The sequence below is a fragment of the Aphelocoma coerulescens genome, chromosome 8 (genome assembly GCF_041296385.1).
Source record: "Aphelocoma coerulescens isolate FSJ_1873_10779 chromosome 8, UR_Acoe_1.0, whole genome shotgun sequence".
NCBI lineage: Eukaryota > Metazoa > Chordata > Aves > Passeriformes > Corvidae > Aphelocoma > Aphelocoma coerulescens.
In genome coordinates, this window is record NC_091022.1 from 29,312,875 (window position 1) to 29,335,311 (window position 22,437).

The 22,437-nt window shown below is 44.5% G+C and overlaps 1 protein-coding gene across 8 annotated transcripts in view; it reads right to left on the minus strand.

The window, feature by feature from the left end:
• Positions 1-22,437, minus strand: part of DAB1 (DAB adaptor protein 1) — a 271,420-nt gene that overhangs the window by 186,221 nt on the left and 62,762 nt on the right. The gene's annotated exons all lie outside the window — the stretch shown is intronic.

Below are 22,437 nucleotides of genomic sequence, written 5' to 3' on the forward strand. Positions count from 1 at the left end.
AAGGTAAATCACTCAATGAAAACTTAAAACGAAAGACATTTTCACTTTTCTACCAATGGCTAGTAAATTTTCTGGTCACGTAGACAGGAACTGTGGAATTCTTTATCCAATCATCCCAGACTACTTCTACTGCAGAATATGGAGTAGTAGAAGAAGAAGGTCTGGAGAACAGTAACAATCCTCCATTTTGATGTTTTTTGCTTTTATTTACTTACTATATTAATAAACTCAAAACCTCTAAATTTTTCACCCTGTGATAATCTTACATAATATTCTATCACCTAGTTCACACCAGTGTAGATTCTAGTTCTTCCCAGAGAGTAGGCAATTTTCTCCATGGACAAAGGTCAAAAACAGTGTTGTCCAGGGGGGTAGAACCCTTCAAAACAGGCAGAGAAATATTCTCTGCATTCTGGGTTCCCACACTCTTCCAAGCACAACATCAGCTCCGAGATTTATAAAATTGTGGCTTTTTTTGGTTTGTTTTAAATAATACAAAAATCAATGAAATCCAGGTTATGGAGCTGTAATTCCAGGCAGAGCTCCACCAAACCTGTGGGCCTCTTAACAGTTCATGCCTGTGGTTTCTCAGGACACGAGCTCCTTGATGGAATTACAGTGCTGTCATTCAAGTTGCTTGTTATTTGTTCTGTATGTAAATAAAGGGAATGCATTTAAAGGACTGCACTAATGTATTCAAATATTTGTAGATAATCCACTGTAAATCTCCAGACTGGAGGATTTTGCATAAATGCTTGAATCTGTAACAGCTAGGAGGGAATTCCAACTCCCTGATCGAGTAAATTACACAAAAAAAATAGCAGCATGATTAGACCAAGCACATTAATATTCGCAATAAGTTTTGTCTGTCAGCATTCAGGACTGAATTCAAGGGTTGCATCCCTCTCAGTATTTGTGTGGCAGGAGGAGAAGCCATCCATATTCAGGGTGTAACAATACCACCAACACACATTTCATTGTTACAGAGCACTCCTAAACACAAGGAACTGGGCTGCTTATTGTATTTACTCATAGTTTTCATCCAACTTTTAACAGCTGATCAGCTGAGAATTTTTACTGTCCAAATATCCCTTCTCTCCACATTTGAAGTTAGAGAGAGAGGTTCTGACAGCCCTGAGTCATTCGGATCTCCCACAAATCGCTCCTACATTTATCTACCAGGAAAAGGCTCCTCTCCATCAGTAAAGGTGTTAATAATATATACACGTATTATTAACTGAACTTATTTTCATTTCTTGCCCTGGAGTCATCATTAGCGAAGATTAAACATGCATAAATCAGTCTCTCCTAAATTAGTGAACATCAGCAAATGTCACCTTGTTGAAACAAAAAGTTATTTATTTATTTATTTGCCTATTTATTTATTTATTTTCCCCCAAAATTGGATGGTGTTGAAAGACAGATTCAATTGTATCCCACCACTTTTTTTTAGCCAGGCCACTGGGCTGCATCCCATAAGTCTCTCATTCTAAACCAGAGGAAATCAAGGTTAGGTCTGGAATTTTTTGGCCATATGTCTTACACACCTTAATTTTACTAAAAAATCCTGTGTGGTTTGGGAATCTTATGTGGAGAGAACCAAATTACATCTTCAGCTACTTCTATACTGCACTGTGCCAATCACTGGAAGTCGTACAGGTATAATAGAGACAGGAGATTAGCTGTCAATATTGCAAATAAAAACTAATTAAGAGCGAATGGTTTAATGATAGAGGCTCATATTTCAACACCGCCGGTTCCTGCTATTTTATCACGAGTCTCTTGGAGTTTATTTGAAAGTCTTTCTCCTGAAATAAGGTGATTACATGAGTATCTCACCGTCATTAACCAGGAGTAATTTCCCAGTCTTTCAGTTGCAGAGAGAGACGTCAGCTAAGTACACCTCCAAGGCTCAGAAATGAAAACATTCAACGTTTATTAATCTCACTAATTTTTGAGGGCCTGCTCACGTTATTAAATGTTCAGGGTTGGCTACACCAAGATAGCAGAAGTACCAGAGACATCCCAAATACCAGGAGGCACTTTGTCCTTTCAAGGAGGGGAATGCTGGTGCTGTTTATTCATCACAGCTAAGTTTAGCACAGCTCCAGGCATGAAGTATTAAAAAACGTACTTATGTTGATTTGCATTTCTGCTAATTATTTCCATGGAGCTGTCACCTCCAACGCTGCCAGACAGAATTAGCTCACCCAAAGGGCACTGGACAGACAGACATGGAGGGGTTGGATCTGAGATCGGGCAAACAGAGTGGTTCTGAACACCCTACCTTGGGAAAAAAATACAGGAATTCAACATCATTCCAGGTTATGGTTGCCCAAATGAGTTATGCACAAGTTGGGATAATCTTGGGATAGAAGTGCACACATCTGTTCCCTGTATTGCATCTGCAGCATCTTGCCTCGTCTTTTTCCACATTTTCTCGCTGATCCAGCTTTTTCCTACACACAGATAATTAATTTGGGTTAGGTTCTGAAAGCCCTTTAGCTGCCTCACAGCTCGGACTCTGAAAAGTCCGTGTTTAAGGGAACATTTCCCTTTCTGCAGCCACCTGGGGACCCTCTAATTCCAGCTTTTCTCTGCTGAGATCCTTTGGCCATCAGCAACACACCTTCCTCCTTAGGGACTTCAGCTGGTTTCTTTATGGGAACTGCCTGGACCCACAAAAAACACCAGTGGCAGTGACAGAGTCACCCTGTTCCCTTCCACAGTGAGAGCGTGGCACAGCAAGGAAGGTCTGAGTGGTTTTGGCTAAAGTGGCCCTGACCAAGAGCCTGGACTTGCTGTTATCCCAGCACTACAATTTGGGACTGTCCATGTAATGGAGATGAGCTCTAAAATCTCTGGATCCCTTCCCTTCACACTGATGCTAAAATTCAGCACATTCAGTGCTGTGCTGACACAGGGCATTAATCTTGATACCCTCACTGGCTTTGTAGTGTTGATGCAGAACAACAGGAATGTTGCAAAATTCACCAATGGCAAAATCAAAATATTATCTATAAAATAATGCTTTAAAGGTTAATTTAAAATATTTCTATCAAGTCTGAGAGAAGTACCTTTGGATACACCACTGAATCACCCCAGAACGGGAGCTAAAAGCGGTTTTGTTTTGGAATGGATCAATCCTCTTTCCCAGTTAGCACTGCCACGAACATCTGCTGTAGCCCTTGGAAATACTGTTCCCATTAACAGCCTGACAGTATCCTGTGAATGTGTGCACAAGAGCAGATTTTTTCATGTACTACTACCCTTGAGCTGGGAGGACACGCCTACACACCAAGGCTCAGGTAAACAAACACAGGGGTGGAATACAGAGTATAAATAGTGGGAGGAGTTTAGTTCATGTTGCTCCCCCATTCCGTGCTGGGATCTAGGGCTGGGATAAGGCAGTCTGCTCTTAGTCCCATCCACCAGAGCCCTTTTATCCATAGAAATAATTAAAAATTAACTAGGCGAGGAAGACAGATCGACTTTATCGGGTACTGCTGAGATCAGATTAACACTGCACTGACACGGGGGAGTTCAAAGTTCAGGTTCCTGCATTACTGGAAGTTTAATTTTTAATCTTTCTTTAATAGTTAAGGTCTAGAGGAGTGCCCTAGGTAGGTCCTGCCCTGACATGAAGGAACCTCAGGCCATAAACTTCAAAAGCATGGCTGATGGGCATCTGATGTTGCCCAGAAGAAGAAAGATCTCTTGCCTGCTGAACTAGAGGTACTCCTGGAATTAATCATGTCTCTATTGCTCTTGTTTTGACTAAACACATCATCCTGCTCCAAAGGATACATGCAAGGGGTAAGAGACAAGGAGAGAGGCCTTGAGACTGCTGGGACTCTTCTGTTCATACCTGGTGGCCACTGCCACTTCTAAGGACCAGCTCTCAAAGCACCTGTACCTTCCCCCAGCTCAATGACCACAGGAGCACCTCCCCTATGGAGCCAGACTGGGAGAGCTGGGGGTGTTCAGGCTGGGGAAGAGAAGGCTTTGGAGACACCTTCCAGTACCCAAAGGGGCTGCAAGAGAGCTAGAGAGGGACTTTGGCCAAGGGCCTGGAGTGACAGGACAAGAGGGAATGGTTTCAAACTGCCAGAGGGCAGGGATAGATGGGATACTGAGGAGAAATTGTTCCCTGTGATGGTGCTGAGGCCCTGGCACGGGGTTCCCAGAGAAGCTGTGGCTGCCCCATGCCTGGCAGTGTCCAAAAGGCCAGGTTGGACGGGGCTTGGAGCACCCTGGGATAGTGGAAGGTGTCCCTGCCCATGGCACAGCATGGAATTGGATGAGCTTTAAGGTCCCTCCCAACCCAAACTGTTCCATGATTCCGTGACAAAGTCAGCGAGTACTTGCAACCTACACACACTTTTACCAACACTTCACAAAGACAGTCCCAGCCACCAGAAGAGACACTCTCTCAAAAACCTGGGATGTTCCACGTTCCTGCCACTATTTTATTGTCTGCCTTTACTGCACTTCCAACAGTTGCTAAGAATTACTACTACACATCAGCAAATACTAAGCAGCAAATGTTTTTACACATGACAAATCCTTTGCCTCTGGCGCTTTTAGAAGTTCACATTTTGTCTCATGCAACAGAGCCCGGGTTAGACTCTCACATCAGCTGCTGCAAATGTTACAGGAGAAATAAGGGACCTCATCTCCCACTCAGCCTCACTCTCCTTTCAAAACCAAACTGATTGCTCTTGGATGGGGATGGGGGGACATTCTGTACCTTCCCATATGGAGAGCAGATTCTATGTGTTGAACGTGCCTGTGAGGTAATATTTCAGCTGAATCTCCTGTCTGTCACATCTGGTATTTTGAATAATCAGTTAAGTGAACTGTAAATTAAATTAAGCCAAGCCAGTGTCATAAACCTAAAGTGCATTTCCAAAGGTTCTCCCATATGAAATGGGAGTTGGCTTTAGAAGGCTTTAACATCCTGACTCTGAGAGCCTTAACTGCAAATAAATCAACAGCCTGTGTGCTTGTAGCCGTGGAACAGCCCCCCAGAGTGGATTAAAAATAAATAACTTATGAGAAAGTGACAACACGGGTGGATTTTCCTTCACAGACACCTGCCACGAATGAAGGGCTTCTGATGGTGACAACTGGAATAAGAGACTAAACTGGAAATACCAGGGGAGGCAGGATCCTGGTGGTGCTTCCCTGGCTCTGCCAGGTTGGCTCTGAAGGAGCAGGAGACACTGGCTGCCCTCTCCAGCTCTGGTAGCAAAGGATCTGCAGGAAAGGTGAAGTTGTTTTATCCACCTGACACTGGGATGAGGGACTGGTGTCCAGAGCAGCTGCTGCTCAGAGGGCTTTGGATGTGCCCCAATCTTTTCTCCCATCCCCTGGAGCTGAATTGCCTCACTTTCGACCAAAAAAAAAAACAACCTCACAGTCAGGGAACAAAAAGCAGCAGCTCATTTGCAAGCTTGTCCTTGGGAATGCTCTCCACAGCCTTGTGAATGCAACGATTTCAGCCAAAGGATTGTCTTTCCCTGCACCTCTCACGGCCCTGAGCACCACGTTTTTCCAATAAAGGGCTAATGAACCACAACAGTTGTTCATATGTTTTCTTACTCCTTCTCCAAAATGTCACAATAAATCTATATTGCTGGGTAACAGCAAGCAGGTGGATATTGTAGCTCATAATTTGGCATAGGTGTTCTCAATCAAGGCAGAGATTAATTCTCCCCAATGATAACCAGTTCTCTCGTTTGTTAGGAGCCCATTATCATTTTCTAAAAGGTTTTTCTCGGGACAAGGGTAAAAACCAGCTGTCTTTGTCCTATTGCTTTATCCATTACAAAGAGAATGAGGGATGGATTTCTAGAGACAAGGTGAGTTAACCACAGAAAATGACATCTCAAGCATAGAAACAATAGCAAAAAATTCCTAGAAACAGTCTTTGATGGAGTACATGGACTCATTGAGTGCATCTCCTGTTGCTTTGTGAGCAGCCCAGGAACACTTCTGTTAGGATTATTATTTCCTCAATGAGACTGAAAAATATATTAAAAAAACAGATTAAAACAAATGAAAAAGCTGTTTTCTGAGATACATCTTACAACAGCAAAAGGAATGTGTCCTTTTTTCTAAAACCTTCAAGCTAAATAACAGAATAGAAAAACAATATGGATTTTAGTAGCTGGGAAAAATAAAATGGGGATACAGTGCCATTTCTCATGACAGGGAAAGAACTAAAATTTGTTAAGTGAATGCAAAGCCTGGCAAATAAAGTGAGCTTCAGTCCTGACTTCCAGACCCTGCCTTGTCCCTGGTCCTGCAGGAGGTGTGCAGTATCTCTAGGAATTTACATTTCCTCACTGATCCTCCTCTGATCTCATTATTTCATTAAATACTCCTAAAAACATCCCCTTAAGGTATTTGTTACCCCTGAATTTTGTTTGCCAATGAGCTCCTAATTGTGGCATAGCAAGTTCATCAACTATTGTATTTCTGTAAAACAAAGAGGTACTGCAGCTAATTATTTGTTAAACTCATTATCAGAGCTCTGCTACTACAAAATTTCATAGCTGTTGAATTTTTCAGCTGACATCCTGCTGCAGGACAGGGGGTGAGGACTTGAGCAGAGGTCCTGAAGTGATAAAACAGCAATGAGAGGGGTTTCAGAGCTCCTGCTTTTCCTGCATCTCTCACCACCTCCAATGGAGCATTTCAGAGCACCCCCAGACACTCCAGGGAAACCTCTGCACTGACCCTCGTGGGCACTGGGTAGGATCAGCACAGGTAATCGACGAGTTTTCACTCCCTGCACGCTAAAGAAGAATATATTAGTAGAAAATTAATAGCTCCGTTGGTTATTGATTAACAGAAATGCTACAGTGCTCTTACGATTTCAAATTGCTCCTGATTAATGGAAGAGGGAATGGAATTTAAAGAGTGATCTCACTGTGCTGGGAGCATCACAGAGCAGGGGACTGCAGCACTGACTGCAGCATCCTACACCCTGCCCTGCAAACAGGGATCACCCAAGCCTGACTCAACAGGGAACCTGAACTGCAAAATATATTTCTGTATCCATCCTGGGGCTAAGACACTGCAGGGTTCTGCCCCAACAGATAATTGTAATCTGTTGGGTGAGTTTTTCATTCCCTTTCCTGCCTCACTGCTACTGCAGGAGCTCAGGTGTCTGCTGTGAGCTGCTCTGACTGGGGAGGATCCATCCCAAAACCACTGTTTTATCCACTGTGGTGGGTAATAGTCACTCCCTGTCCATTCCCACTTTTTCTTTCTACTCCCTGGCCCAGTGTATCAAGGTTAAGGAATAATGAATAATCAATAAGGCCACGTCTCCACCAGAGAAAAATGTTTCGGCCTGAACATGAGAGCTGAAAAAGATTTAAATACAGTTTTGTGCCATCCACTCCAGCTTTGCTAATACGAGCTGTGAGTCAACATCCTCTTCTCGATCACTGCAATTGCCATGTCCTTCAAGAACCGGCCCTGCAATGCTTCCCACAGCCCCTGGGAACTCAGGCTTCTGGGAAAAGGAAGGAAAACAATTACTGACACTGCTCAAGTGCTCACCCAGCAGTGGCATCCCTTAAAATTGTGCAGATTGAATCAGCAAGTCCCTTCCAAGGAATGCCTGCATGCAGAGAAGCCAAGCAGAGTACCTTCCAACACTGACAAGGAGTGTTATATATGTACATTTATTCTATATATGGAACTGATAAACCACTCAAACTCTTTGGGAAAAGGGAGAATTAGCTTTCCAAAAATGCAAGTGGTGTTTTAGACCAAAGTGTTTTGGAAAGGGGGATCGTGTTTCCAGTTCTGCCACTGACCAGCTCTGGATGTGAACAGGGTCTTTGCTCCCTGAGCAACATGTAACAAATCTGCCCTGCAGTGAGGCAAAGAGATTGAAAACAACTTGTGAATCTCCAAGGTAAAACTATTCTATTACAAAATCACATTGCTATGCAGTACTCATTCCTCTGCCTATTTAAGCTGAATGTGAATGCAGGCTGCTATAATCTTGTATTATAGAGAAAACACAAAAAAAAAGCCCAGAAAAAGACATAACAACCTCTACTACAGATACAATCAAAACAGGTTTTAATTATTTGCAGGCAGTACTCTGCCATGTATCACAGTTATTCATTTATACTTAAAAAAATAATAACCCTACTCTATTTGATAGTTGGTGATACTGAATTAATAATTTGAGCAAGTCAGGAGGAAGTTAATGTAATCCTCAATTTGCTTTACATCTTCAGAGTCACCTACGGCACTTTACAAGGCAGGTAATATTATCACAGCTGGACACCTTGGTAATCTTCTGAGCTCTTTCTCCTTTTCAAAATAAATGTTACAGATTTACCACGATACTGCTGAAATAGCTGTTAATTTACTTCAAAAGATGAAAAAAACCCAGGTGAATTAGTAGAGCCTTGAACTCCATCACACTGAACAGAAATTCCAACAGGGCACGACACAACTGGGAGGTCCAAGGCTGCAGATTGACCAGGCATGAGAACTTCCAGCCACACCTCCCCTTTTAAGGGGAGGTTTGGATCCAACTCCTCCATCCTGGCTTTTTGTTTGTCCTGTGATCCAAAGCTGTGGGATTTGTAGAAGGTGGCAGATGCTCCCTAAGAGCAAACTTGTTATTTGGAAACCTCAGTTTGGCTCTTTGAGGCTGAAACTGAAAAGAGAGGTGACAAGGACTCCAAAATTTAGCTATTCCACCATTCAGGACATCCCAAAGTCAGTCTCACATGAACATTCCTCTCAGGCTTGCTCTTCAGTTTCCAATACTATTGCCTGCTTTTTAAATAGAACTTGAAAAAAAATTAAAAATATATATAAAACTAATTTACACACATTTACATATTAGAAAAGCCTAATCAAAACCTCCCTGATTTCCATGTCAACTGTCATAGATGTTTTAGCAATCAGCAAGCTTATATTAAAAATAAAATCAAAACATATTTGTCTTCTTACATAAGCTGTTATAGCAATATAATGTAAAAAGTTAGAGATCTAAATGACACTGTAGAAGCTGTAAAGGCTGGAATGATTGATTTCATAACGTTTCCAGGAATTATAAATAACCTTTAAGTGTCTCTGCTGCTTTGATTTCCATAAGCAATTGAGAGTTCATTAAGCAGGGATTAAAACAAAGCTGAGGCAGTGCTGGGGACTTGGTCTGAGCAAGGACCTGGGTCAGTCAGTGCTGCTCCAACCTCAGCTCTCCCAAAAAGCTGCTGCAGATCGTGTTGGGTTTGAGTGGTGAGGTCTGGGTAGTGGGGAGCCAGTGCCAGCCTGGATCAACCCAGCACACAGATTCCCCAAGACCAGCTCTGGGGTTACACTGACCTCTGGAAAAGCTGTGAAAATTATGTGTAAACCAGGGTGTGTCAGCCTGAAACAGTGTGGGACCTCCACAGGAACTTCATAGGACCTCCAATGGAACTTGGAATCATGGAATATAATCACAGCATCACTGAAGTTGGAAAAGACCTCCAGGATCGTTGAGTCTGACCTCCAAGATCACTGAGTCCAACTACTTAAACTTCATAGGACCTTCACAGGAAATTCTCAGGACTTCTACAGAGAATTCCCCCAAACATTCCAAGCATTTTCCACCCCTGCCAAGGCTGGAATTTCCCCTCAGTGAGCACCCACACAGCATCACAAACAAACACCCACGATTTTGTGGCCTTTCCTGCCTGTGTAAGAAATGAGAGGCTTTTGCTCCCTTGGCTCTGAGCTGCAGCTCCAGGTACTGGTTATGGGGCATGAAAAGGGAGGATAGAGCACAGGGGAAGGAATGAAGACAAGGGAAGATAATTGAAAGTACCAGTGCACTAGTTATGTTGCATATATCTAATGTAATTAGTATTAATAAGCTGTCAGTCAGAAGATGTAGTTGTTAAAAGGCAGTTTCAGTGGGGGGAAAATGATAATTGGACTGCTCCATGTATTTGTCTGTATTATTTATTCTGTTGTTTTTTCAGTTCACTGCCACAGTGAACTGAAAGCAGAAAGGGAAACTGAAGAAGTAAATGGAGTTTTTTGTTTAGTAACTAGGAAAAAAAATTAACCTCTATTGCTCTGAGCAGGGCCAGCCATATGAGAGAGGCTCAGGGAGTTCAGTGGGTCGGTCACTTCTGCACCTGGTTCTCACTCAAACCACAATGTTTTCAAGCTATAACTTTACATTAATTCTGTTTTGATACATACAACTTGTTCCTGTGGTACCTGGCATGGTACTGCTGCTCCCTTCTATTCTCTACTAATTCTCTACTAATTCCAGATGCTCTGTCTCATGGTTTAACACTGCAGTTCCTAAAGCTGGTCAAATCACATGCACTGAATAACATATTCAATATTTCCCTTTATTTTAATTTTTCAATTGTCTGCAAGCAGTTTACAGCGTTTCCTAAAGCATCTGTAATGAGAAATTAGTCACTAAATATTTTATACAAACAGTTATTTAGGCTGTATCTTGATCACAAGCACTTTGCTGTGGATTCAGCTGGGACAGAAGGATTTGGATTGGATTTGTACTTCTGACTGTAAATTGGCCATGTGGAGACAGGTCTCTTTCTCTGCTCTGCAAAGCAGCCCTCATGACAACATTGGGGTATCCAGCATTCCAAGCTGAAGTTACATTAGCTGTGATTGCTCTGGAATAGCCCCAGTACATCACCTGCACTGAAAGTATTCTTAAATCGCAGAACTACATAAAAGTATCCCATCCCTATTTTACAGAGTGATGTCACTTTGGCTGCATGGAGGGGGTCTTGACCCATGGAGAAATCCTGACTTTTATCCCCAGTGTCAAGAAACCTGGACAGAGCCTCACTCAGGTTAATTTATATATGAGGAAGCTTTGGTAACACTGGCACAGGTTGCCCAGAGAAGTGGAAGCCCCATCCATGGAAACTTTCACAGTCTGGATGAGGCTCTGAGTGACCTGATCCAGTTGAAGATGTCCCTGCTCATGGCAGGGGGTTGGACTAGGTGGCCTTTAGAGGTTCCTCCCAACCCATTCTGTGATTCCATGTGCATCGTCCATGCCATGCTCCCTCAAGTGCTCCTCCAGCACCGTCCCCTGCCTCCCATCACTCCTTAGATCCCAGTGGAGCACTGGGAGTTAATGGTAACAACCAGGAATTTCTCTTCTGTGTGTCACATAAATAAGAAATGCTGCTTTTTTTGGCCACCTGCTGAATTTAAGAAATCTGTAAGTCATAAACCCTTGGCAGCTGCTCTGACTACTGCAACCCATTTTCAATCCTGACTTTGTAGAACCCCAGAGGAAGTAACTGAAGGCCTTATTGGGCTGGAATAGCTCCCACCAGCTCCTGTTATCAAAATGAAACATTCCTGAACCGGTACCACTCCAGACAAAGGCTGGGAGACATTTTGTGACTCAGGCAACTAAAGGGAAAAAGAGATCTTAGAAGACATTAGGAAGAAAAATGGGAACTGGGATGCTACCAGAGCCCTGCTCCTGCATCTGACACCCTGCTCTGTGTGGGATCACAGGGAAGCCAGGATGGGGCTGCAGAGAGGCCAAACCTCTGGCCTGGGCATACCCCATCTCTCCTGTGGCTTGATGTGACTAATTTGGCTGGCTACGGTTGGAGGTTTGTTTGGGAAATGTTGATTGTTTTCTAACTGTAATTGATTGTGATCATTTGTTGCAGTCGTTGAGCGCGAGGCCCCGCGTCGTGCTCAGCAGAACGTGAGGATGAGAGTGGCCCAATCCATCTGCACCTTCCTGGAACTGCCTTAGACCCTGTCAGGTCCCAAGCCACACACTGAAAATGGGCCACCAGAGCTATTTGGGAGCTCCCTCTGGTGACTCCTTCCTTGCCTCCTCCTCCTGCCAAGCTCCAAGGTTAAAATACATGATTCTGATGTTTTTAAGGACATGGAGGATGGAAGAGGAATCTATGTCCTTTCAAAGATTTCCCCCTTTTCAGCATGGAATATTTGCAAGGAGGTTTGGACAGGGAGAGTTTGTGGTCATTGAACAGCTTGTCCCATAATTACAAATAAGGATCCAGCTGAGGCATGGCTGGGCTCATTTTCAGGATGCATGGCTGCTCCTCATCGTCCCCTTCCCTCAAGGGACCACTCACCACCCCTGACAAAAAGACTGCCCAAAAACTGCTGGGGCTCTTCTCAAGCCACTGCTGATACAGGAGCTGACCCCCACCCCTGGAGCCACAATTCCAACCCATTTTCCAAGTTGTTTATTGACACAGGGACAAAAGTCATTTTCTCCCAACCAGGTTTTCTTGTGTCAGCCGTTCAACATGTTCCTGTGGGTTTTTTTCCTCTCTTTCTTATTACCTTTTCTGATGGTAAAGACGTTGCAGATGGGCATCAAACTGTGCAAAATGTAAATTATGATTGGGTAGAGTCAGAACGTAAAAAATAAGTTATTTGGATGCATTTTTTTTTTTTCCTAAGGACATATGGCATGCTAAAAAAATGTCTCGTGTTCATTAAGGCTAAATGAGACAGGTTAGAGAATCATGGGCACCAAATGGAGAAGTTGGGGAAAAAAATGCTGGCTGGCAACTCATTCTGCTGATAATATTTTTTGGATGTTTCCCTCCTGCCCTCTCTCCCTCATTTTTTTTTAAACTGCAAGGACATTTTCGCAAATATTTCACAAATATCTGATGGCTGTTGCTTAGGAATCTGTCCTCCCCGCTGTGCCTTCCTCATTTGAAGGTCATAATCTTCAGTTTGTGAAATCATAATTATCTTGCTAGCCAGCAACTCTGATGTCACAAATGGAGGATTATGATGACTTCAATGAAAAAAGCAGCAGCAGGAGAAAATGAACTCAGCCACTCAGAGCTTGTTTTCCTCCCCCCCAAAGAAAAAGGATACAGCAGAGTAAAATATCAGCAGAATGATCTCCAAATAGACTATTTTCTGCATGGCATCAGTGCCTCTTTCAGAATATGAGGTTAATTTCTGCCTTGTGCCAGTTTAATGCAGACTTCCATTTTATTTTAACACATAGCAGGTCTTATATTTAATGTAATAGCAGAATCTTGCTACTTCTTGTGGAGCTCATACAGAGACCTCAGAGTTCTTCCATAAAAATGAAACAAGGCTCCCTGTAGCACTCAGGAAAATAAAATGGCCAAGATTCACCACAAGGTCACCTAAACCCAGAGCAGGGCAGGCAGAGAAAGATAATTTGCCACTGTATCAAAAAATATAACAAATAAACACTGTCAGATGAATAAAGTATTTAATGGCCAACTCTCCTTATTGCTTGTAATTAAGCCTCCCTGCCAACCTAATGCTAAAAATTCACTGACTTACTCAGTGACAACTTCTCTCCCCAAAAATCACAGAATCCAAAATGGGTTGGGTTGGAGGGGACCTTAAAGACCTTTTAGTTCTGACCCCCCTGCCATGGTCAAGGGAACTTCCACCAGAAAAGGAGTGACTCTTCCCCTAAAAATGGGGGACAAGAGAGACCACGGCAGAGCTGGGACCATCCTGATGCATTTCCCAGAGCAGAAGACACATAAACCCCAGACATTATTTAGTTCTTGGAAACTGGACTGGGATGGCAGTGCTGATATTCCTCCAGGACGGGCTCTCTGGGAACATGATTCAGCAATTCTGAGTGTCATCATTTTGAATAAAGCTATCAATGTTTCTCCTGAGGAGTTTGGAATACAAGAAGATTTCTACTGTCACTATAAATGCTACCACGTGTCTCTTGGGCTTCAAATAATGTACATTTCAACTGCCTGCTTGAATGAGATGTTAGAAGAGCTATACTCTGGATTCCTGATGTTTTATAAAAACATGAACTAACAGTGCAATGACACCATTGTACTGACTCTTCCCATTGCTGCTCTCAGGCACCTGCAGGATATCCACGTGCAAAAGCAGCAGCGCACTGGGACCAACCCCAAATCTGGGAAATGCGGCGGATTCTGCCACAGGGATGAGAACAAAAGTACCGAATGCCAGAGGTTTGGGGAAAAAAAAATGCAATTCCCCAACTGTAACCATGTTCCCTGGCACTTGGCACTGGTACTGGGCTGTGTAACTTGGAGGGGAGTAAGTGGCAGCAATTGCATCCTCGCAGAGGAGATGCCTTCCAAAGGCGTATCACGGCAACAACATCCTCAACTTCCTGGCTGCGGAATTCGGCGGCGAAGGGGAGAGGACTGGGGGAAATAAAAGCACAACAGCTGTGGTGCCACAGGCCCCTGGCCCACAGAATATGTTAGGAGAGCGCTGCGCACACCCACCGTTCTCAATCATTAGAAACAACATATGGTGGGTTGGTGTTCGTGCCGCCTTTCTCTGCCTGCCCTGTTTCTGCTCAAGGTGCAAGTAAATTAGGAGAGAGGAATGCTGCACACGTGAGCAGAGAATTGCAGGGGGAACAACCATATGGGGTCAGGAGGATGTGTAAATGCTTTGCCACCGCATCTTCATCAATTCTAGAAGCTCCGAAGGCAAGGAAAAACTATTCTGTTCTGTGTTTGTGTGGTCAAAACCTTCCTGTGCTTTTTTTCTGTTCTCACAGCAGCTGAGACACCCCATCATTGCCCACAAACTCCCAAAGCACAGAGCACAATACCACGACATTTGCAAAGGAGGTGACAACAACCGGGATGGCTCATCCAACCCGGAGAGCACCCCACAACCTCTCTGTGTGTATTCACAACACAGAGGTTTGTGAAATCAGCCAAAATCCAAATTGCTGTTTTTGAGACAGCCAAAACAGAGTCAGAGAAACACTTTGGACTGTGCAGGGTGGCCCATGGTGGCCCAGAAGTGGGAGATGGGTCCTGAAAACACCTTTCATGTGGGCAGCTTGGCAGCAGACATGGCTGCCACTAAGGACAGCGGGCAAGGATCAGTCTCGGAGCAGCAGGAAAAAACCCAGGGATGGCAGGGGATAGGAGTCCAGACAAAGGGACAGGCTCACAGCACTGCACAGACATCAGCTGAGGCAGGTGTGTTGCCAGGATCTGGGGAACAGCAGGACCAGGACCCATGGGGGCACTGGGAACGCTGCGGCTTGCACAGGATACGCACAGGAAAAAAAGAGCAAAGTCTTCCATTCACCTCTTTTAAAAGCAAGATTATGAATTTCTCCTAACATTTAGACTGCTTTTGATGGTGGGAAAGGTGGCCTGAGAAATGCCAGTGCTGCCAGAGGAGCTGGGGATGGTGACAGGTGCTGCTGCAAGAGCGACTCACCACGAGAGCTCAGGAGAAGTGACACGGGAGTTGGTGTCACAAGTGTGGAGTTAACCTTTGTCACCGCTGTGTTCAGCTGACTTCTCCCTTTAATGAAGCAGCTTGATTTATGTATGAGTCATTTGCCTTCATAAGAAATTTATTAAATGATCATCTTTTTTTCCCCCCTCCGTATTTGTCACTTGGAACGTGGTAATTGGTGTTTGAACCTGCGATGATGGCGCGTCATGGAACGAGTTCAAACAGCCCCACACGGTCCCTGCGCTCCGGATGGGAACGGAGCTCGGCTGTCAGCGAGGGAGGACTCCCAAGACAAGGGAAAATCCCAGGGCTGCCTCTGGATGCTGACAGCCTGAGAATGGCAGATTCTTTTCACTCCCTGGATGACACAAGACTTAACAAGAACTGGGGAGCAGCACAACCTCGGTGACTGAAGTGGGATCTGGCTCCAGAGCTCCATCCTGGTTCAGCAAACAAGAAATCCAGTGAGGATCAATAGACAAGTTTGAGTACACTGCTGAATCAGATCCTAATCTCCCACTCCCTTGGCATCTCAAAACATGAAAACAATACAACCATGCCAAGAATCTGCTATAAAAATAATTGCCTCTAGTTTAAAAAACTAAGTTGTGAAACACTTAGTTGCAGTTGGGTCTTAATTTCTCTGCGAGTGTCATTTTACATTAGATCCTTGTTCTTCATTCACAATTTGAATCAAAAAAGTACTTCTGGTTTAATTAGTTTTATAAATTTGCTGAGCTAAATGAATACAGCAGTAAAATCAAAACTGCAGCAAATGTGTGTAATCTCAGCAAACTGCATTACTTGTGGAACAAATTGTAAACCTAAAAATTAATTTATTAAATTTATTAATTAAAATAATTGGAATTAAATTATTTGATTAAAATTACTTGAAATGCCAAGTTGTGAAAACCGTAAATTAAGCTGCCACAGAAAATCTACAGATCCATTCAATGAACTGCAAAAGCCCCAGCCACAAAATTCTCTGCTCCAGAGAAATCAGCCAGTGTGTGGAGATGAGCAGTCCCACATGGCCAGGGAGAGTGGAAGAGTTTTAAATTCATTCTGTGACACCAACTGGAGACTTTTGTTCTAGATGATAATCTTAGTTTTCTCAAAACCCACTACAGTCCAAGTATAACTTAAAGCACACTCCCTTTCCTTGTGATGGCTTGGTGTCAAAGCACTGTGAGTGATGGATTAGCAATATTTGATTTCAGCTTCCAGGACATTAATAATCACAGGAAATAGCTCTTTTAAGCAGGGTTTCCTTGCCCACTGGCTGCTCTGCAGATTGCTAGGACAAAACCAACCTTTAAATGCAGAAACTGGATTTCAGTACAGCTCTGCCAGCTGGCCACACCATTATGCACATCATTCCTTCGACTTGGGCTTCTCAGGAGGAAAAAAACCAAATCCTAAACTGAATACATCTTAGGAATATGAATTTAATTAAGAGGATGACAAGAGGAGATAAAGGCAGGAGGGTGTTTTATTATCAGAATAGATTTCTACCTGCACTGCACTGCTACACCTGTGCCCATATATTGGTGTGTTCTAGTGGAGAAAAACCTCAGCAATCTGTACTGACATGGGGAACACCAGCACCAGAGGTACCTGTGGGAGCTGAGCAAAGGAGACAAAATTCTCACTCTGTGCTGCAGGAAAGAGAACAGATGGTGCAAACATTCACACACACACAAATTCACGGGTTTTTATAACACAAGGTTGCTTCCACACTTATGCTGAAGAGGATTATGGCTGGAGTTAGTCATTCTGGATTCTCCACTAAAATCACCTGGGAAAGGAGTGCAGCAGGTGAGGAGGAGCTGAGGTGGAACAGGGGATGAGCCACGGATGGGGCTCACAGGGAACCACACACGAGCTCTGTCCACAAACCCAGACACACCAGTGCTTCTCTCCAGTTCACTGAGCACTTCCATGCACATCTCCAGAGCTCCTGCAGACCCCAAGGAGCTGCCTGCTGGCACCAGCATGGCCCCCCAGACACAAACAACAGCCCAGAACCCACAGATACTTTATTTAAGAACATGGATGCAGACGGTTCTCTAGAAAGCACTCACCATAAATAAAACATGTTTAATAACCCAAGAAAACCAAACAAAATAAATAAACCATGCTACTGACTGGCAACCTCCTCTGCAGAAGAACCTGTAAAACACTTTCCAGGGTTTGCAAAGTGCCTGCCTGCAAAATATTTTGCATGATACAGTGCTATTCCAGAAACAGCTGTGATGGTCCACATGGCGCAGCAGCTGACAAACTCCCTGCTGGACAGCTCTCCCATTCTCCACCCAAACCAGCTCAAACAACAGCTGGAGTCAGTGCTCCATTTTATAAATGCAAGGTATGATTTATTAGAATAAAATAACTATGACTATGTTTTCCTACTGCTGGGAGTCAGTGTGGTCCTCGTGAGGTCAGGAATGCCAGGCCAACCTGTGCCAGCTCACTGCCCAGCCCAGCAGATTCCCTACAGACCATTAAGGGAAGCAGTGAAGCCTGATGTGCCGAGTGATGTTCCCACAGCTTTATATTTCACTTCTGGACACTCCTCTCACCTGCAGAACAGAGTGACATGAGTCACACTGAGGTCTGATCTTATTCTGGATTTATTTCTAGTTTTGGATGAAGAGCTGAAGCCACCCCGACCTGCGCTGATGCTGGAAGGGATCGGGCAGCAGTCCTGCTTCCTTCCTGCTGTGAGGAAGAGGGTGGGAGATGAGGGGAAGGGGGTAAATGTCAGGTCCCAGCCAGGCAGGAGGGAGATGTCCCCTTGGGATGCAGCGTGAGTGCAGTCTGATGAAAACCCCTCTGAAACTGCTCTAATAAGACTCTGCAGCTGCCTCTGCAAAGGGGCATCTCAACTTCAACTGCTCCATGTGGGTGAGAGGCTCATTCCCATTGGAAAAGCTGGCAGGATTGAATCCAAGCTTGTAAGAGGTGATTTCCAGAGTCAGTTTGTTCTTCTCTGCCCTTTTTTATTCTCTGTATAAAGCTGAGCACACAGGAGAAGAACCAAATCCAATTTAGCATCAACTAATTCTTCACAGGACAAAAGCTCCCTCTCATTAAAAGAAAGAAAAATAAATTCTCCTGTAATTCCATCCAGGCCACGATCTGGTGAATTACCAGAATGGATTCTGGATAGAAAGCTCCTGCTTTGGAGCGAGCTGTCATTGTTGGCTTCCTTGCTCTGCACTGCACACAGCTTGCCTTGTTTCACAGCCAGAAGGGCTGCTGGATCTTTTTGTCCTGCTCTCCCCAGAACTCAGCCACTCTTCAGTTGGATCTGTAAGTGCCAGCAGGTGGGAAGGGGCGTGGGGAGGGAGGGGCTGCCAGGATGCTCCAAAGGACCATCTGTGTGGGCAGGGAATGTGCAATCCCAGCCAACGACACCGGAACATCTGTCTGCCTCCAGCCCTTCACCTACTGCAAAGGTTACGCACCATCGCCGTGCCAGCTGTGCCAGGCACCAGTTTAACACAAAACACCCCAGCAGCAGCCTGTGGGGACATCCTTCTGTTGTTTTTAGCCATTTTAAAACCACAAAATCCTGCCTAATTGAAAGCTGGAGTGCTCTCCCACTTCTCCCCGCACAGGAGGTGTTACTGAGGCCACTCAGGTGTTTATTTGATGAGACTTCCCCTTGTGGGTGCAGGACCCCACTCTACACAGCAGTGGTTCATACTGTGTGCTCTGCCTGTATAAATCTTGGGATAATAAATTTTGGGATTATACGAGCAGCCAGATTTCCCAACAATAATATTGAAGCAAGGAGCTTAATACTATTAACACACTATCAATCACACACTTACAAACCCGCAGAGTAACCCAGAGACAGCAATTTCCCCCATACTCCTCATGGATTTTACTACGAATAAACAAAAGTTTCCCACCCTGCACTTTGCCTTTCCAAGAATGCTGCCAGCTCTGACATTTTTTATATTCCTCTGAGTAACCAGTGCCAAAATTTTCCCTATCTTTACCAGCAACCAAAGCAGCAGCTATGGAGAGCTCCTGCAATCCTCAACCTTGTGAGGACAATCAGAGGTGTTTCCCAGGTGGCATTTGAAGAGGAGAAAGATGGAAAGCTGTTCAGTTATCTCTCTAGTCTAACACTGCCTGGAAGGTTTGGGTCCTTTTTTGTGTTTGAACATCATGCTCTTTAAACATGTTTTGTTAATACTTTATGGCCTTTTTAGGGAATACTTGGAGGAGGAACCACCTAAGGAACAGGACATTCATCTCATAGCCAGCCTTGAAATGTGCCTCCTCTCCACGTGACATTTTTTAATTCCCAAAAGCCACACTTGCTGCCACTTTTATGAGGCTTTTTGATGCCTGTTTGTAACTCCCTGCCTTTCCAGGTTCCTATCCCTCATCCCCAACAAGCTGCTCACCGAGCAGCACCGCCGCGGTTGGCGCGGCCGTGCTCACGCCCTGCCAGGCTCTGCTTTCCAGGCTTTGTTTGTTACACCAGCCACTGGTAAATGAGGCTGGTGTGACAGACCACTGGCTGGATAATGAGTTCATTCTCCAGACCCACTGAGAGCAAGGTACTTCCCTGGCCCATCTGTTCTCTGCACTCCTCACGGCACGGCTCCGGGAATGCTCTTTGTAAAGAGAGCAGTGAACACCCGGAGGAGCTGCTGATGTGCAATAGACCCCGGCTTGATGGCCCCTGCAACACACACTGCAAAGCTTCCTCAGCTGAAAAATGGGAAGAGACAGAGCACTGGGATTACTTCAGAGCAATTGCTGGAGATGCTTAAAGTGGGGGAAAAAAAAAAAAAATTAAAAAAAAATCAGGGAGGAAGAAAGTCTCCAGAAGGCTGAAGAAAATCTTGTAGGGAACATATTGCATGGGCACAGTGCTCTCCCTCAGCTAGCTCTATTTCCTCTAGGTTTTCTAAGAGAAATCAAAACTCCAGGAATTCACAGGTCTGTAAACAGAAGCGGTCAAAAGTCAAAGCAAAGATCTAGAGAGACTAGAACAAGAAATGACACTTCAAAAAACCAAGCCTGGAAGTTTATCCAACCTTGAGCGAAACTGGCAGACCTGATCTCAAAAAGGAAAAAAACAGTTAAAAAGCCTAGGTACCATCTGCAAATATTTTTAGAGGCAAGGAAAACCGGTACCATCTTCCATTTGGAGAAGGGATGAATATAAAGTGATGGGGGTTGGTCTACTTGAATAATGAGTAATTTAATGAAGATAACGTGGGCTCTGTAGTTTCCCACCTCCTCAGTACAAAAGTGTGGCAGCAGATGACTGACAACACCACATCTCAAACTGCCTTTAAAAAAAAAATCCCTATGTGTTTAAACACATTTTCCCACACAACGTGCTGCTGGTTGACGTGAGTGAGGGACAGATGTGAGCCATTCATTAATGCCTTGAGGCTGATGAAGGTCAGAAGGACATCCTCCCCCACATCCAACAGGACATTGTAACGAGGAACTCTCACAGTTAGGTTGGGATATGAGCCAGCTATTAGCAGACAGAGCTTGCTCCAGGTAAATCCTTCCACAGCTGCCTATTATCCCCATCACATTATTCCTCCTGACAGGCAGCACTGTCCATATAGATCACAGGTGCAATCCAGTATGGAAATCCTATTCAGTTGTGCAATACATTACTGTCTTCTCCCTGGCTGTACTAATGCCTGAATTAAACTGTAATATCTCATGACTGGAACCTTTCTTTAATTCATACTGAAGACCCCTCACACAATCTATGTGCTGAACAAAGTAGTAAATTCACCTTAACATCTTTATGCTTTCTCATAGTCTTTAAATCATTCATATCCAGACTTTCTGTGTGTTCTGGATCAGATGGAAATGTTTCCAGTGCATAACTTTTCCATTAATGGTTTTGGGGAATGAACTCTTCGAGGAGAAACCTCTGTCCTTTAAATATTGGGAGAAAGAGCAATGCCCACATATCACTGCTGCAGGATGAGCCTGAAGAAGCCCCTGGGTTCTGATCCATCCTGGAGTGAGCTCCCTCTGAGCACTGGCCAGAATCAGGTCCTGAATCCATCCCTGGGGAAGAGCACACACTGCAAACAGGTGGCTGGTGGGGTGGCATCTCCCTCCCTCCACCAGTGTCCTTCCCCTGTACGGGCAAAGAAGTCTGGAAAACTCCCCTTTCTGTCACAAGATGTGCTTCTGTGGCTAAAACCCTCCAAATGGGTTTCCCCGCAACACCAAATGCAATTATTTGCCAAGACTTGATAAGTCTTGCAACTTTGAAAGTAAGTCTGAGAACAGGCTCCACTGCATCATCTGCAGGAGTTAAGGCAGGTGAGTAACAGAGCTGCAGGTAGGAAACCAAAGACTCGCTGCACTGCACCTAATTTGTGAGACATCTCTCAAAATCAGCTTGAGACACAGCACTCCAAGGGCTCGCAGGCAAAAACCACCACTGAGTACAGCAAAACACATTAAAACCACGTCAAGGGGTTTGGCAGAATTCCCTAAAATTCAGATTCTTCTTTTCAAGGACCCTGCACCCTTTAGGGTATTGATGGCACTTACTGTCCCCTTTTTCTGTCAACTGTCATTTTCTCCATGAACTCTTTTTCCTCTGTGGGTCCAACCTAGAGCTAGAAGGTCCCATAATCACTGCTACAGGTGCTGGAGGAGAGAGGGGGTTGTTAAACTGTGAAATCCCTCAAGCTGAACTTTATCAAATGTGTTTATCTAGGACACAAAGCCCCCCTGGGGGAAAAGCCTCTCTGCTTTTTGGGGTCTGCATGGGCAGCTCTGGAGCCACCTGCCACAACTGACCAGGAACTGCCACACCAAGAGCTGACAGAGCAAGTTCTGCTTTAAAGACTCCAGTTCCCTGCATGCCTGGGAGAAGGGACTGTACCAGCAGCTGACTGGAGACTGATCCAAAATTCTCACGTTTCTTTCAGCCAAATATGGTTTCCAGTCTTGTAGGGCCAAGGAACATTTTGTTGAAAGCACAGAAACTTGCTTTTGAAATAGGAGAATATTGCAAGCAAATGCAAGCATGGTACAGCAGCACACTGCCAGTCTGGATTGCTTCCTTAACACTCCCAATTTCTGGCCTGAGTCCAGCCTCTCAAACACAATGGGTTCTCCCCAGTGCCATGTGTTACC